Source organism: Carettochelys insculpta, chromosome 1 (genome assembly GCF_033958435.1).
Source record: "Carettochelys insculpta isolate YL-2023 chromosome 1, ASM3395843v1, whole genome shotgun sequence".
Classification (NCBI taxonomy): domain Eukaryota; kingdom Metazoa; phylum Chordata; order Testudines; family Carettochelyidae; genus Carettochelys; species Carettochelys insculpta.
In genome coordinates, this window is record NC_134137.1 from 231,580,771 (window position 1) to 231,595,155 (window position 14,385).

The 14,385-nt window shown below is 44.5% G+C and overlaps 1 protein-coding gene across 1 annotated transcript in view; it reads left to right on the forward strand.

The window, feature by feature from the left end:
* Positions 1-5,949: 5,949 nt before the first annotated feature.
* The window catches only part of ATN1 (atrophin 1), a 48,632-nt gene continuing 40,196 nt past the window's right edge, over positions 5,950-14,385 (forward strand). The window contains exons 1-2 of the mRNA XM_075001669.1: positions 5,950-6,059; positions 7,315-7,470. The gene's annotated coding sequence lies outside the window, so the exon portion shown is untranslated. The remainder of the gene's footprint in view (positions 6,060-7,314; positions 7,471-14,385) is intronic.

Below are 14,385 nucleotides of genomic sequence, written 5' to 3' on the forward strand. Positions count from 1 at the left end.
GGTATGGTGTCCTTTGGATGTTGGTAACTCATCAATGAAGTCCATTGTAATATTGGACCAAGGACCTAAGGAGTCCCAAATAATTTGGTTCAGCCACAGTATCACTAGGCCTGAACATTGGTTCACAGTTTTGGCAACTAGAACAATCAACATGCTAGAGAATAGTCTTTGTCTGGCTGAAGGGTGTGGCCCAGGGGGCATCATGACAAATACACTCCAGTTCCTCAGGGTTGTAGATACATCTGTAAACGAAAAGGAATCCATCCTTGTGTTCAGCACTGGACGTTAGGGCTACGTCTACACGTGCAGCCAACATCGAAATAGTCTATTTCGATGAATAACGTCTACACGTCCTCCAGGGCCGGTAACGTCGATGTTCAACTTCGACGTTGCTCAGCCCAACATCGAAATAGGCGCAGCGAGGGAACGTCTACACGTCAAAGTAGCACACATCAAAATAGGGATGCCAGGCACAGCTGCAGACAGGGTCACAGGGTGGACTCAACAGCCAGCCGCTCCCTTAAAGGGCCCCTCCCAGACACAGTTGCACTAAACAACACAAGATACACAGAGCTGACAACTGGTTGCAGACCCTGTGCCTGCAGCATAGATCCCCAGCTGCCGCAGAAGCAGCCAGAAGCTCTGGGCTAAGGGCTGCTGCCCACGGTGACCATAGAGCCCCGCAGGGGCTGGAGAGAGAGCATCTCTCAACCCCCCAGCTGATGGCCGCCATGGAGGACCCAGCAATTTCGACGTTGCGGGACGCGGATCGTCTACACGGTCCCTACTTCGACGTTGAACGTCGAAGTAGGGCGCTATTCCTATCTCCTCATGAGGTTAGCGACTTCGACGTCTCGCCGCCTAACGTCGAAGTTAACTTCGAAATAGCGCCCGACGCGTGTAGACGCGACGGGCGCTATTTCGAAGTTGGTGCCGCTACTTCGAAGTAGCGTGCACGTGTAGACGCAGCTTAGGAGAGTTTGGGCGATGGGGTCACTGGTAGGGATGAATGTACGGTCACAAAGATGTCAGATAGTAGGGACTCTCCTGAGGAAGTGATGCGATTTCCAGATGCAGGGAGGCTCTTCATTGGGCACCTAGTTTCAGTGGCATATCACCCTTTGTGGAACAGAGCAACTGCCTTCCTGTTATGGTGATAGTGCACTCAAACCCTGACAAGAAGAGAACCCAGCGGAGCTGCTCTGGGGTTAGAGCTTTATCAAAGCACAGGGACTCTAGACTGTTGTGGTCCATGAACACCTGAAGAGGGTGTCTGGCTCTTTCTAGTTCATGCCTCCAGCTGCCCAAAGCCACTTCAATGGCAAATGTTCAAAATGTTGTAACTGTGCTTAACAAGAAAGATTGTGGGACTAGCGTTCAGAGGAATGACATTCTTGGTTGAGGCCCTTTGTCTGGGACAGCGCCTCACAGTGGCGAGGGTGAAGGTGTCAGTTTTCAGCCTGAATGGCTGATTTGGGTCAGCTGTGCAAGGATGGGCATAGAGGTAATGTTACCTTCAGATGTCTGAGAGCTTCTTGGATTTATGGTGGACAAGCAAAGTTGCTGGTTTTCACAGCAGGCTGGTTACAGGGGGTCAGCATTTGGGAGTAGTCACATACAGGCTACGTCTACACTAGCCCCTTCCTTTTGGAAGAGACATGGTAATGAGCAAGTTGGGAAGATGCTAATGAGGCACTGCCATGAATATGCAGCACCTCCTTAGCATAACAGCAGCCGCTGGCGATTTGAAAGTGCCGCTTTCGAATCACGCGCCGCCCGTGTTGGCAGGGGCATAAAGTTCTACCTAAATTTGCAAACCCAACAAAGCACTGAATTACTTGATTGCGTCACAGTATTGCCCAGTCATGAACTGTTGCCGTCTTCCAGGGATCCAAGTGGACTCCTTCAGTGCCAGAATGCAGCCTAAGAGTTCCCTGGTGAGCTGATCAAAGATGTAATGCTACAGCTTAGGACAGAGGCCATGTTGGCGGAGTCATTCTGTGACCTTGTGCACATGCTGGTAGGCCCAGTGACAGGATAGGGGGCAAAAGGAGCAGTTGCCCCAGGTCTCCAGTCAGCGCTAGTGCTACTTTGGCCTGTTTCCTGTCTCAGAGTCAGTCTAGGCTTTCTTGGACATTCTGGGGCGTACCTGTCCAGAATACCAAAGCTGGAGTTGCAACTGGAGCACTAGGTGCTGGGACATTTTCCAAGTGTCAGTCCAGGCAGCACAATAGCTGCTGGAAGGGGGCTACATGAGGTTTTCCTGGTGTTGGCCAAGGCTGGGCACAGTAATTTCTTGGTGTCACACGGTGCTGGGGCTTGGCAGAACAGACAGACAGCATGTGGCTGATGCTACTCAAGTAAAAGCACAAGGTCTCACACCATCAGGGCTCTCATTCAGAAAGGTTCACCTGGGCCCATGCTGAATCCACCCTCATGGGATAGGGTAGGGCTTTTAGAGGGACTGTTGTGGGTGATGCCCAGATGGAGCAGAATCCCTCTTCCCTCAATCTGCCTTTCACTAAGTCAGGTGGTGATCTGGATACAGAGCTCAATAAACAGGCCTAGACCTGTGGGAGGTTCCATCCAGGCATGTTTACCTTTTACTACGTTGCCAAGACTAAGACAGAATCAGAGTAGCTGGCTCAGCTCATTCCAAACTATCTGCTGCCAGGCGCCGGAAGTGTGCTGCATGTGTTGAAGCTGGCTCTGAGGCCTAGTTTAGTTTCCATATGGCCACTGTCATGGAAAATCATCACAAAGCCCCCAAGAAAATGTCTCAGCTGGTCACTCTTGATAATGCTGGTCGAGCAGAGGGAACAGCCAGTCCAGGGCCTGGCCTCCTAACAAGATAAAGAACAGTCCAACCTTTGCCTGGTCCATTTGGCTGGTGTTGGGCAGTAGCCCAAAACAGAGCCTGTACTTCTATGCAAAACCTCCAGACTTGCTTGAGGTCCTGTCATAGAGCTTGGCTAAAGTTATTGTGGGTTTGGGTCCAGAAGGTGGCACAGCATGTGGGGCTGTGGAAGGCAGACCTGCTCACAGTGATCTGTTCTAAAAAGGTGCAGTGTTCTGCCCAAAGCTCCATGGCCTGTAAGGCTTAGTTTTTCACCTGGAAGTAGGCCATCTGCTCCTAGTGTGTCTCAGTGCACCCTGGGGTAATTACAATGCCAGGTGGGTGGGTGGGCTCCATGCCATTTTGGGATAGGATGAGCCTAGGAGGAGAACAAAGCAGTCGCTTCAAACTGTAAAGCCTGATGGCCCCTCTAGTCTGCTACATCCATGTGCAGATTTTTTCCACCCATGTGCAGAATAATGTTTTTCATGTGCACCAAGGCATGTGCAAATGTGCACCACCAATTGAACCAAAAATACAGCTGCAAGTGCGCTGAGAATCAGCTGAGCGGCATTTGAATCTCTCCTGAGCGCCCGCACAAGCGCACAACTTCAAGGGAACACTGCTCCTGTCCAAGGAAGGCTAAGGGCAGCCCAGTGCAGTGGTCAAGTGTTCACAGTATTAAAGGCAAGTCCACAGCAGGGATTGTGGTGCTCACAGCAGTCACCAGCTGGACGAGTGAAGCCAAGGGGCAAGGTCAGTGAGATAGAGAGGCAAAGTAGGTAAGGCTGCCAGGCAAGGTCAGGAGAAGCAGCAGGGTCTAAGCCAGGGATTCCCAAACTTTTTGCCGGTATGATCCCATTGTAATTACCTATTCCTTCCTGGGACCCCAGGTAGCATGGACGATGCTATTTGGAAAGCAAAATTGCATCCTCTGCAGAGTGTGACCTCTCATACAGCATACATGTGAGACCACACTGCATGTTGCGCTACTAAATGGCATCCTCCACCCAGCATCACCTGGTATACAGGATTCATGCAATGTCACAATGTGATGCTGGTGCAGCACAATGGCGCCCTCCATGGATCATGCCCTCCACGCATTGTACGTGCAAGGTCGCATTGTATGGACCAAAGCAGGATCTTCTGCACCCTGGAAATCACCATTGCCCCATCTGGTGCTGGCACAACCCCCAGTTTGGGAGGCACTAGTCTAGCCAGTGGCCATCTGGCAACAACCTGTTGCTCAGACAGTCACAACTTCCTGGGTTCTGGTTAGGTGCTTTACATGGGCCAGGTGTCTGTGAGAATGCTGTCCCTCCAGACACGTGGGAGCCTGTGGTGTGGCTGTGGTGGGGCTGAAGGCCTTTAGCACTAAGGCTCTTGGGCAGAAGCCACAGTTAAGCACAGTGCTATGGTAGGAAGGCTGGGGATGCGATCTAGGTACTTTGTGGGCTGGGTTAAATAGCAGACTCCTGACAGCAGTGTCATTGTAATGCTTGCAGTGTAGACATAGCTTGAGCCAGAGGTCTGCAACCTGAGGCTCTGGAGCCGCATGCGGCTCTTTACAGAGCTCTTTGTGGTTCCCAAAGCTATAATTGCAAAGTAAAAAGCAAACAAACTAACAAAAAACTGATCTTTTCGATAAACAGTGAACGTCTAAAAGCCCAACAGTGAACAACTCATATCTAAATAGAAAATATGTGACCTCAGAATGTTGCGTAACCCCCCTTTAATATGTGCAGTGCATTGTCGGATATGACGCTGTATCTGTGTTTTGACTGTGTTGCTCATAAAGTCTGGATTTTGAAAAGGAAAAGGAAGCTTGCAGCATTCCTGCTGGGAAGGGAACAACGCTTTTTAAGAAAAAAAACTGAAATTAAACCTGAAGCAAAATTGGCATATTTAAAGCAGGGTTGGATTGGCTTCACAAAAGAGGAAAATTGAAGATGAAAACAGAATTTCAAACTGGATGGACCCAATCCTTCACATTTATATCGAGTTTGGCTGGGATCTCTTTCTGTCTCATTTACAGTGAGAAATTCACCAACAAAACACGCATCCATTAGAGGCATTGTCTCAAACAACACACAACTTCTGCTGAACAGTGTCCAGCTGGACATGCCAGAAAAAAAGCTGTGGAGGAGCTGCTACGCAAAGCAGAGGAAAGTAAGAACACAGTTGCTAAATGGATGCAATCTCCAAGTAGCATAACTGTAGCTAGTTCTGTGGCAACTCAAAGAGACTGTGAGACAAGAAAAGCCATTCACAGATGGTGAACGTATAAAAGGTGCTTTATCAGCGTATCAGAGCAGCTCTACAGTGAGTTCAAAAACAAAAACAAAATTGTTCAGAATCTAGTGTCCACCAGAGAGAGAGAGAGAGAGAGAGAGAGAAGGTTCAGGAGCGAAAGTCAGGAAGACACTGATACAAACACACACAAGTGTGAGGAAATAGAATATGTAAGAAGTTTGTGAACATCCTGCAGTAAACACGTATCACATTACAAATCATCGTGCCTGCGCTGGTCTTAAAATAGGGTTACAAAAAGTACAGTTTGATATTAGTTATTAAGGACCATCTTGTTGTATTCACATGCATTGCCGCTCTTGGATGATTGCAATTTTTACCAAATTTGAATAAAATGGCTCTTCTTGCTATTTTAGTTGCCAACCTCTTGCCTTAGCCATCTACAGTGCAGTACCCCCACTGCCTCAGAGGGTTGAGCACCACCTACTGATACTGGAATGTGCAATTTGACACCATTGGTGAGGCCACATTTGGGGATAACAAGAAGCATTCTGGGAACTGTAGTTCAGAAATCACCTTGGTAAAAGCTCCATTTTCCTGTCTCTCCTCTCGTTCTCTCAAAATGCGATCTCTTCAGCAGGTAGGGGAGAGGAGGATGAAGTGGAGAATGTTTGTGGAGCTCCCATGAGAGGGCAGTAGTGTTCAAGGACAGAGCTCAGAGAGGAGAAAGGCAGATTTGCTAAACTGGTTTATTTAGTCTATCTGGTAGTGAGTTGGGCAGAGTGAGCAAGGTTGCTGAAGTGTGTCTGAAGGGGAGGTGTTCCTGGTCAGAAATGGGGGGTATCAGCTGAACTGGGGTGCGTGTAAGGGTCTGGAATTGAGGGCTGCAGGTTTGGTCTGTGGTGCATCAGCAAATGAGTTAGACAGAACTGGAATAGCAGAAGGACTGCTAGCCTGGAGTATATTGGCACAGGTGTGTGTGTGTATGTGTCTTGATAATGATGTTTATATGTAGTTTAATATACCAAATGTATACCATTTTGTTATATAGTAAAATTATATTTTCATAAAAGCTTGGTGAAGCAGATCAATATATCAGTAATGCATATCTATATAATTTGTGTGTCTTTTTCAGCAGAGTTGTGCATTGTGTTTATATTTTAGATAACCAATTAAAACAATAATATTTAGACTCATACTTAATATTGTTTTGTGATTAAATATGCATTTCTTTGACTCAGATATGAATAATATGTTGTAACTATTATGTGGGCACTCAACTATTCATTTCCTTGCTTTTAAGTGCTTAGGGTTTGTAAATGATGTGATGTTGCTTAGCAACCTTAACTGTTTTTTTACATTTTCTTAGTTTTGGAATTTCCTAGGTTTGATTTGGTTTTCTTCTCTTTCATGTTTCTCTTTTATGTTGGTCAAGAAAGACATTTTTGCAAATAAAAACAAACCCTAAATCCATGCCATGGAATATTTCACCAAATTACTTATTTAGTGCAGTGGGCCATGCTGGCCAACATAATAACAGCAGGAAACCACTAGTTTTGTTCCCTGAGTAGCACTGAAATTATTGTGGAAAGAATTTGTTAGTGAAGAATCACGGTCAATGAGCCTGGTATGCCAATGAAGGTTCTGGAAAACACTTGTAGAGGGGAGCATACTGCACCCAAGCAATAGATCAACTCAGTATATCTGATTTTGTAAACAAAAGGACTTGTCAGTGAACACACAATAGGTACAAGAATACATTTTTTCCGTGCCTTTAGTTTGTGTTTTGCTCTCAGCCTCAATGAAAATGAATTCATTTCTAGTTTACATTTAATTTGAACAATTTATTTTTTCTGCCCTTGAAAACTGCTTGTTGCACAAGCCAATATCAAATGTTCTCAGTAGAATATTGTGATGCAATGTTATTTCAGGTGTAGGATGAGGCATACGAAAAGAAGGTAAGACACTTCACATAGTTTCCAAAAAGGCAGTATTTATAAATTGCTTATAAAATGTATTCCCTCTATTTAGCTGACATGTTGAGAAAACAATTTAGTCTGAAAGCGGAAAGCATGAAGAATGTTGTTTTTCCTCACTCATAAATGTGTTTGTAGGATGGAGGGAGCTGTCTTAAAATCAGCCTTATCCTGGGGCAGCCTTAATGGTGGAAAGCTTGCCTTGCCTTATTTTAATAAAGTTATTTATATATTTTTTTCTCCCACTGTCAGGGCTGAGCAGCAGTGGAACTGATCTCCCATAAAACCACATGACCAAAGAAGAAGAAGATCTCTACTCCTAACCCAGCCACAGCCTTTGGGAGATACATAGGACAAGAGAGGTACAGACAAGACCCCAGCTGTTCATGGCTGGGCCGCTTTTATGAGGTAACAGATACAATCAGATATAGCAGCTTCTGATTTGATGCAGAAGACCAAAGAATGTGAAAAATGAACTATGGTATTGTAATGGTCCACCACCATTAACAACTGCCAAGGAACTGAAAGGGTAGAGAAAGGGGATAACTTATTAAAGGTATATTATGAGCCAAACGGCCCAAGCCTCGGGTCAAAGCACGTAGCCCATATAGTTGTGTGGAGCTATATGATTGCCCTAGAGATTCCAAATACACGCTAAGGTTGTTTGTACACAGAGTAAAGCAGGAGAAACAGGTCTGTATGAACTTGAGGAAGCAGAGACAGAGAAGCAGCCTCACCAATTGGGCGGTGGGCTGGCTGGGGAGGGTCACTGGGGGGATTTTCCAGCCAGGAAACTGCCTTGGTACTCTATGCTGCTATTGCTCACCAGGCAAACAGGATGTTGTATCTGTTTTTTTTTTAATAAAGAGATTTGCCAAGAGTTGCAATCTCTTTGATTTCTCATCTGCATGGTGCCACCCCACAAGGCCTTGAATTTCAACCTTCCACTCAGCCCAAGAGCCAACACTATTATTTCAGAGTTGTCTGTGATCGTATAATTGAAGACCGCATTGTAAATGAAGCTGTATGAGTAGATGTCCAGGAACCCTCACGCTTCCTGATTTTTGGGTGTGTCTCTGGGCAAGTTTAGCATCCTCTTGACAGAGGTTATATTTCTGTTGAATTTATCTGGGTTTTCTAGGGAAAAAAAAAGGAGAAAAACTAAATATTCCCAAATCTGTAACATGTTGTCTAAGCTGCCACCCTCAGGAAGTATTTGCACATGCAGCAAAGTAAAGCGTGATCCCTGCTTTACTCAATCCATACCTGGCTAAAAAAGCACACGCTCAATCTACGCGTTAGCTGTGCATACATGTACAGGATAACTTCCCTCGGCATGCTAGAAAACCATGTGCAGGGAAGTGCTGGAAAATGATAGTACGTGGCATTAGATATCAGACCCATGACTAGAACACAGACCTTTTGGTTCTGTCACCTGTGCCTGATCTACTAGGCCTCAGTAGCACCTCCACTGAGTCACTCAGCGGCTCTGTAGATTATTAATCCACCTTGAAAAAATATTGCTAATAATGCTTTCCGCATGCCTGTAGATGTCAAAGCTCTTCCCAAGTTGGCATCGTTACTCCCACTTCGTAGTAAGTCCAACTGAGGATTTGTCTGCGTTATAGCACTCAGCCATTTGTGCTTCAGTTGGTTGCTTGGTACCCAAACAAGCCACTTGCCTGCATGGTAGGGTTGTCTACTTGTCTAGTGTCTCAGTGGCAGCATCCTTAGCTAGAGAACCTTCTTAATTTGTGGTCTGAGAGTTCCCTCTTTTGTTCCCCATTACATCCTCTCGAGTCATGCTCCCCTCACCCAAAAATACCCCACTGGAAAGGCCCTCCGTAGCTCCACAGCTCTTCAGCCCTTGCCATGCTCCTGTATAGCAATCTCCAGTCCTCTAAGCAGAAAAGCAACATTACTTGGAGAAACTACCACTGACTTCTCCATGATTAGCCACACAAAAGTACAAAGCCAGGACTTCTCTATTATGTGAAAGCACCTCTGCTGATGTCTTGTTGCCCACCCCGTCCTTATCTGTGTGCTTTGCCACCTATTGTGTCTTGTCATAAGCACAGATTAACAGCTTTCTGGGACATAGACTTTATTTGTTTGTATAATCCCTAGTGAAATGGGGCATCGATCCAAGATTGAAATCTTTAGGTGCTGGCACATTATAAATAATATATGGGTGTTCAGTGATTAAAAATTAATCACAGTTAATTGCATGATTAAAAACTGATTGTGATTAATTGCATGATTAATCACACTCTTAAACCATAATAGAATACTGTTTATTTAAATATTTTGCATTTTCTACATTTTTAAATATATTGATTTAAATTACAACACAGAATAAAAAGTGGACAGTGCTCACTTTATATTTTTGATTACAAATGTTTTTACTGTAAAAAATAAAACAGTCTCTTCCAATTCACCTAGTATAAGTAGTGTAGTGCAATTTCTTTGTCATGAAAGTTGAACTTATAAATGTAGAATTATGTAAAAAAGACCTATGATTCAAAATTAAAACAATGGAAAATTTTAGAGCCTGCAAATCCTCTCAGTCCTACTTCTTGCTCAATCAATTGCTCAGGCAGACATATTTGTTTACATATGCAGGGGATAATGTTGCCTGCTTCTTGTTTACAGTGTCATCTGAAAGTGGGAAGAGACATTCTCATGGTACAACGTTAGCTGGCATCACAAGATATGTCCATGTCAGATGTCCTAAATATTTGTATGTCCCTTCATGCTTCAACCTCCATTCCAGGGAACATGCTTCCATGCTGATGACGAATTGTACTCAATAATCAGTGCTTTTTTTTGTAAAAAAAATATATATATATAAAAAAAAGAGGAGCTGGTACTCAGCTGGCTCCCCTCCCCCATCCAATCCTGTGGCTGGGGCTGCTGTGGTGTGCTGGTACTCAGTACCAGCAAGAACCAGCACAAAAGAGCACTATCATAGAATCCTATGGCTGGAAGGGATCTCAGGAGGTCATCGAGTCCAGCCCCCTGCCTAAAGCAGGATCAGCCTTAACTAAATTATCCCAGCCAGGACTTTGTCAAGCCGTTTTTTTAAATCATTAAAAACAGCAAAAATTAAAAACCTCTAGGGATAGAGATTCCACCAGCTGTCTAGGTAACACATTCCAGTGCTTCGCCGTCTTGGTGAAATAATTTTTCCTAATATCCCACCTAATATCCAATATAGTGTCAATACCAATCCTACTCAGTTTGGACTGGTACATGTTCCTTTTCATTATCTGAGTCGGCTACCTTTAGCAAGTTGATATTCTTTTTTGATGGGTTGGGTTCTGGAGTTTCCACATCAGAATGTTAACACTCTACCCCTTGTCCCTCTCCGATTTTGGATGTCACTTCAGATTCTTAAACCTTGGGTAGAGTGTTGAAGCAACACTTAGAAATCTCACATTGGTACTGCTTTTGTGTTTGCAAAATCTGCAGTGAAAGTATTCTTAATATGAACCTGTAATGACTGGGTCATAGTCTGAGACTGCTGCAAAATGACGATATGGCAGAGTGCAGGTAAAACAGAACAGGGGACATACAGTTCTCCCCCAAAGAGGTCAGTCACAAATTTAATCCATGTGTTATTTTTTAAATGACCATCATCCACATGGAAGCTGTCCTCTGGAATGGAGGCTGGAGTATGAAGAGGCACACTAATGTTTAAGCAGGGGTGAAAGTAATTTAAATTTCGGATAGGTACTTCCATATTGCAAACCCACCTCTGGAGGGGAAGGCCTCAGGGTAAGGGGTTGTGGAGACTCAGGGCAGGGGATTGTGGTGCAGGGTGGGGAGACTGGGGTAGGGAGTTTGGGGTGTGTAGAGGGAGCTCAGGGCTGGAAGCGAGGCTACCGTACTGCCTGGCTACTGGCTACCTGCAGTGGCAGGGACTGCATTTGTCCAGCTGCTGGATCCCCAGGCCTGCGTGGAGCAGTGGGGACCATGCAGCCTGACTACCTGAACACTGGGGCTGGAGCCTGGGTGCGATATGGTGCAGAGTCCAAGGTGCCAATAGCCTCTAGAGCCCCATCCCCGGTGACCAGTCTCTTATCAGCTTTCACCTTTGCACATCTGGCCTTGCAATGCTAGGTGCAAAAGTGCCATGCAAATGCCTGTTCTCACTGTCTTGTGACATTGTAAATAACAAGAGGCAGCCTTATCTCCTGTAAATGTAACAAATTTGTTTGACAGTGAGTGACTGAACAAGCAGTAGGTCTGAGTGGACTTTTAGGCTCTGAGGTTTTACATGGTTTTGTTTCTGAATGCAGTTACGTAACCAAAAATATCTACATTTGTAAGTTTGCATTTCAGACCTGAGAGATTGCATTACAGTACTTGTGTGAGATGAATTGAAAAATCCTTTATCCTTTTACAGTGGAAATATTTGTAATAAAATAATACACGCTTTGATTTCAATTACAATGCAGAATACAGCACATACAAAAATGTAGAAAACATGCAAAATATTTAATAAATTTCAATTTGTATTTTATTATTTAAAAGTGGGATTAAAACTGTGATTAATCCTGGTTAATTTTTTAAATCTTGATTAAAAAATTGAATTAATTGTGTGAGTAAACTGCAGTTAATTGAAAGCCCTAAACTAATACCTTACTTTTACAGAAACTGTGTTAACAGAGAGTTAGGATTTGCCAGCTAAGCGTTCACAAGTTAAGATATACCAGAATTAAGGTTGTATTCAAACTCCTTGTGTGTATACACTATAATACAGTTTTTAATGATAGAATCACATGCTGTTTTCCATAGGATCCCTGTCTCATTCAGTGCATGGAATGGATAGCGGTCAGGGAATGAATCAGGGGTTTACAGCGAAGGTTGCAGTTGTCCATAGGTTCCCTGCCTCATTTGTGGCAGAAGTTGGAAGGGAATGAGTTAGGTGACTATAGGAAGAGAAGAGACGGTTTTGTAACACAGGGCTTGTTTCCATGTCAAATGCTGCAGTGGTGCAGCTGCACTACTAAAGCACTGCATTGTAGATGCTAATGCATGGCAGTGGAAGAGGTTCTCCCATCATCATAGGTAATCCACCTCTCTAGGGATGGATCGGTATAGCTACATCTCGCAGGTATACCTCTGAGGTGTGTAGCTATACCAAAGTAAATTCTTGGCATACACCAAGCTTTAGGCAGTTGCCTGAGATCCTGCAGCATTGGAGTCTATCCTTGCCTCTGCCCAGGATCCTGTGTGATCCTGGGCAAGTCACTTAAACTATTCTTTTCTCAGGTGGTCATTAATTGCTTGTTCCTCATTTTCTGGATGTCTAAATTGAGACCCTCAGGTGTCTGATTTGCAGAAGTGCTGGCCAATCACAACTGCAACTGAAATCTATGGGAGATGTGCATAAGAAGTGGTATAAAATACTAATTACTCTAAAAACTCGGGGCCTATACGTTTCAAGTTGGTCACCCAAAATTAGAGAACAGACATGACAATATATTGGCCAACTGTTGGCCTTACTCTCTCTGATCCTGAAATGTCCACCTGCATAATCGGACTAATAGTACACACCCCCTAACTTCCAGAGATGTTGTAAGGATAAGTTCATTATTGTTCGTGATGCACTCAGATATTCTGGTTGACAAGCACAATCAGGGCTGGTGACAGATTTAGCCAGGCCCTGTGCATAATTTGTTTAATGTAATAAAATATCAATAATATTTGTTTAATAAAATACTAATAACAGGACAAGAATTCTTAGGATGTAGCTCCAGAAATAAAGGCTCCTGCACATGAGCTAAAGCAGTTGTTAGGGGCTGAGTATAGGAGGCCCCTTAACTTCAAAACTTAAACCAACTGAGGGCATGATAGTCTCTCGATCACTTGCACATTCTCTCTTACACATACATGTGTGCACGCACACAATACTTTGTCCTGCTTCCAATGTAGAGGACTGAAATCACCAAGTGGCATCAGCGTGAGCAGAATTAAACCTCTATATGGCAATCCAGTATTAATTAGCCACTTAATTAATCACAAATTTTGATTGCCAAATGCACCCATTGCATGTATTTTCAATGGCACTGAACTCTGTGGATAGATAGTTTGAAGTGGCAGCAGACTGCTATTTTTGACCTAGAAGCACGCAAAGAAATGTTAGACAAAATTTCAGTTTTTTTAATATTCGGAGTAAATTTGTAATTGCTTGTCGCTTAAAACCCTTTTGTTCAGACTTTACAAAAAGTTCTTTTTCTTTGCTCTCTAAATAAATTTGACATATTTTGAGGCCTATGGAATGCTCCATGCCAAATTACAGGATGCTAAAGAGGCTAAAATAAGGCCTAGAATAGATTTATTATGGATGTCACACGTGTTTTCAGGCCCCTTCATTTTGTGAGTTTATAATGCTGGGTTAATATTGCAAATTTTTGAGAGCATTCAGCTACTTGGCCCTCTTGCTGTCCGGCATTTTTATTACCTGCTTTCTCTCTCTCTCTCTCTCTCTCTCTCTCTCTCTCTCTGTGTGCGTGTGTGTGTGTGTGTGTGTGTCTTGCACTCTATCTCTGTTGCTCCCCCTCATTCTCAGGTGGAAAGCCTGCGATTGGGTTACAGTCTCATCCATTCTTGCAGGGCTCAGGGCCCTCTCTTGGCCTCCGCGCTAGACTCTCCCTTTGTGCCGTTGCTTGGTAACTGGGGAAGGGGGGATGGGACAGGCTACAGGAGGGAAAGATGGGGGGGAGGAGGTTGTGTGAGCAATTGAAGTGTGTGCAGCTTGTGTAATCCTTCAGGCAGACTCTGCATGCTGATTAGATCCAGGCCGGTGAAAGCAAAGGCCAGGCATGGAGCATTGTTAGTGAGCACACACAGAGCCCAGGCTGAGGTACTTGGAAAGGATCTCTACCCAAGGCACATTACTGATGCTTCAGGGAATGGTGTGAGGAGCTCAACAGGGGACATTCTCTCCCCTGAGGCAGTACTGATCCCAGTAGACCAGCAGGATGCGATGCTGCAGGGAGCAGTTTCCTTGAATCAATAGGGGGCGCTTTCCCTTTTTCCTCAGTAAGGACAGAAATGGCCCAGCAGTACACAGGGGCTAGCTACGTCTACACTACAGTGATCTGTCGACGGAAGTTACTGGTGGAACAGATCTTTGGGCAAAACTTCTGTTGATAGATCAGGTCCACACACAAAAGAGGATTGAAAAAAGTAATCCGCTCTGTTGATAGAGAGCGGCCAGACTGCCCAGCCACCCTCTAGAGAGAACACAGCCAGAAGCCCTCTCTGTCGACAGAGGGCTCCCCGGAGCATCTACGCTGCTTTTTTGTTGACAGG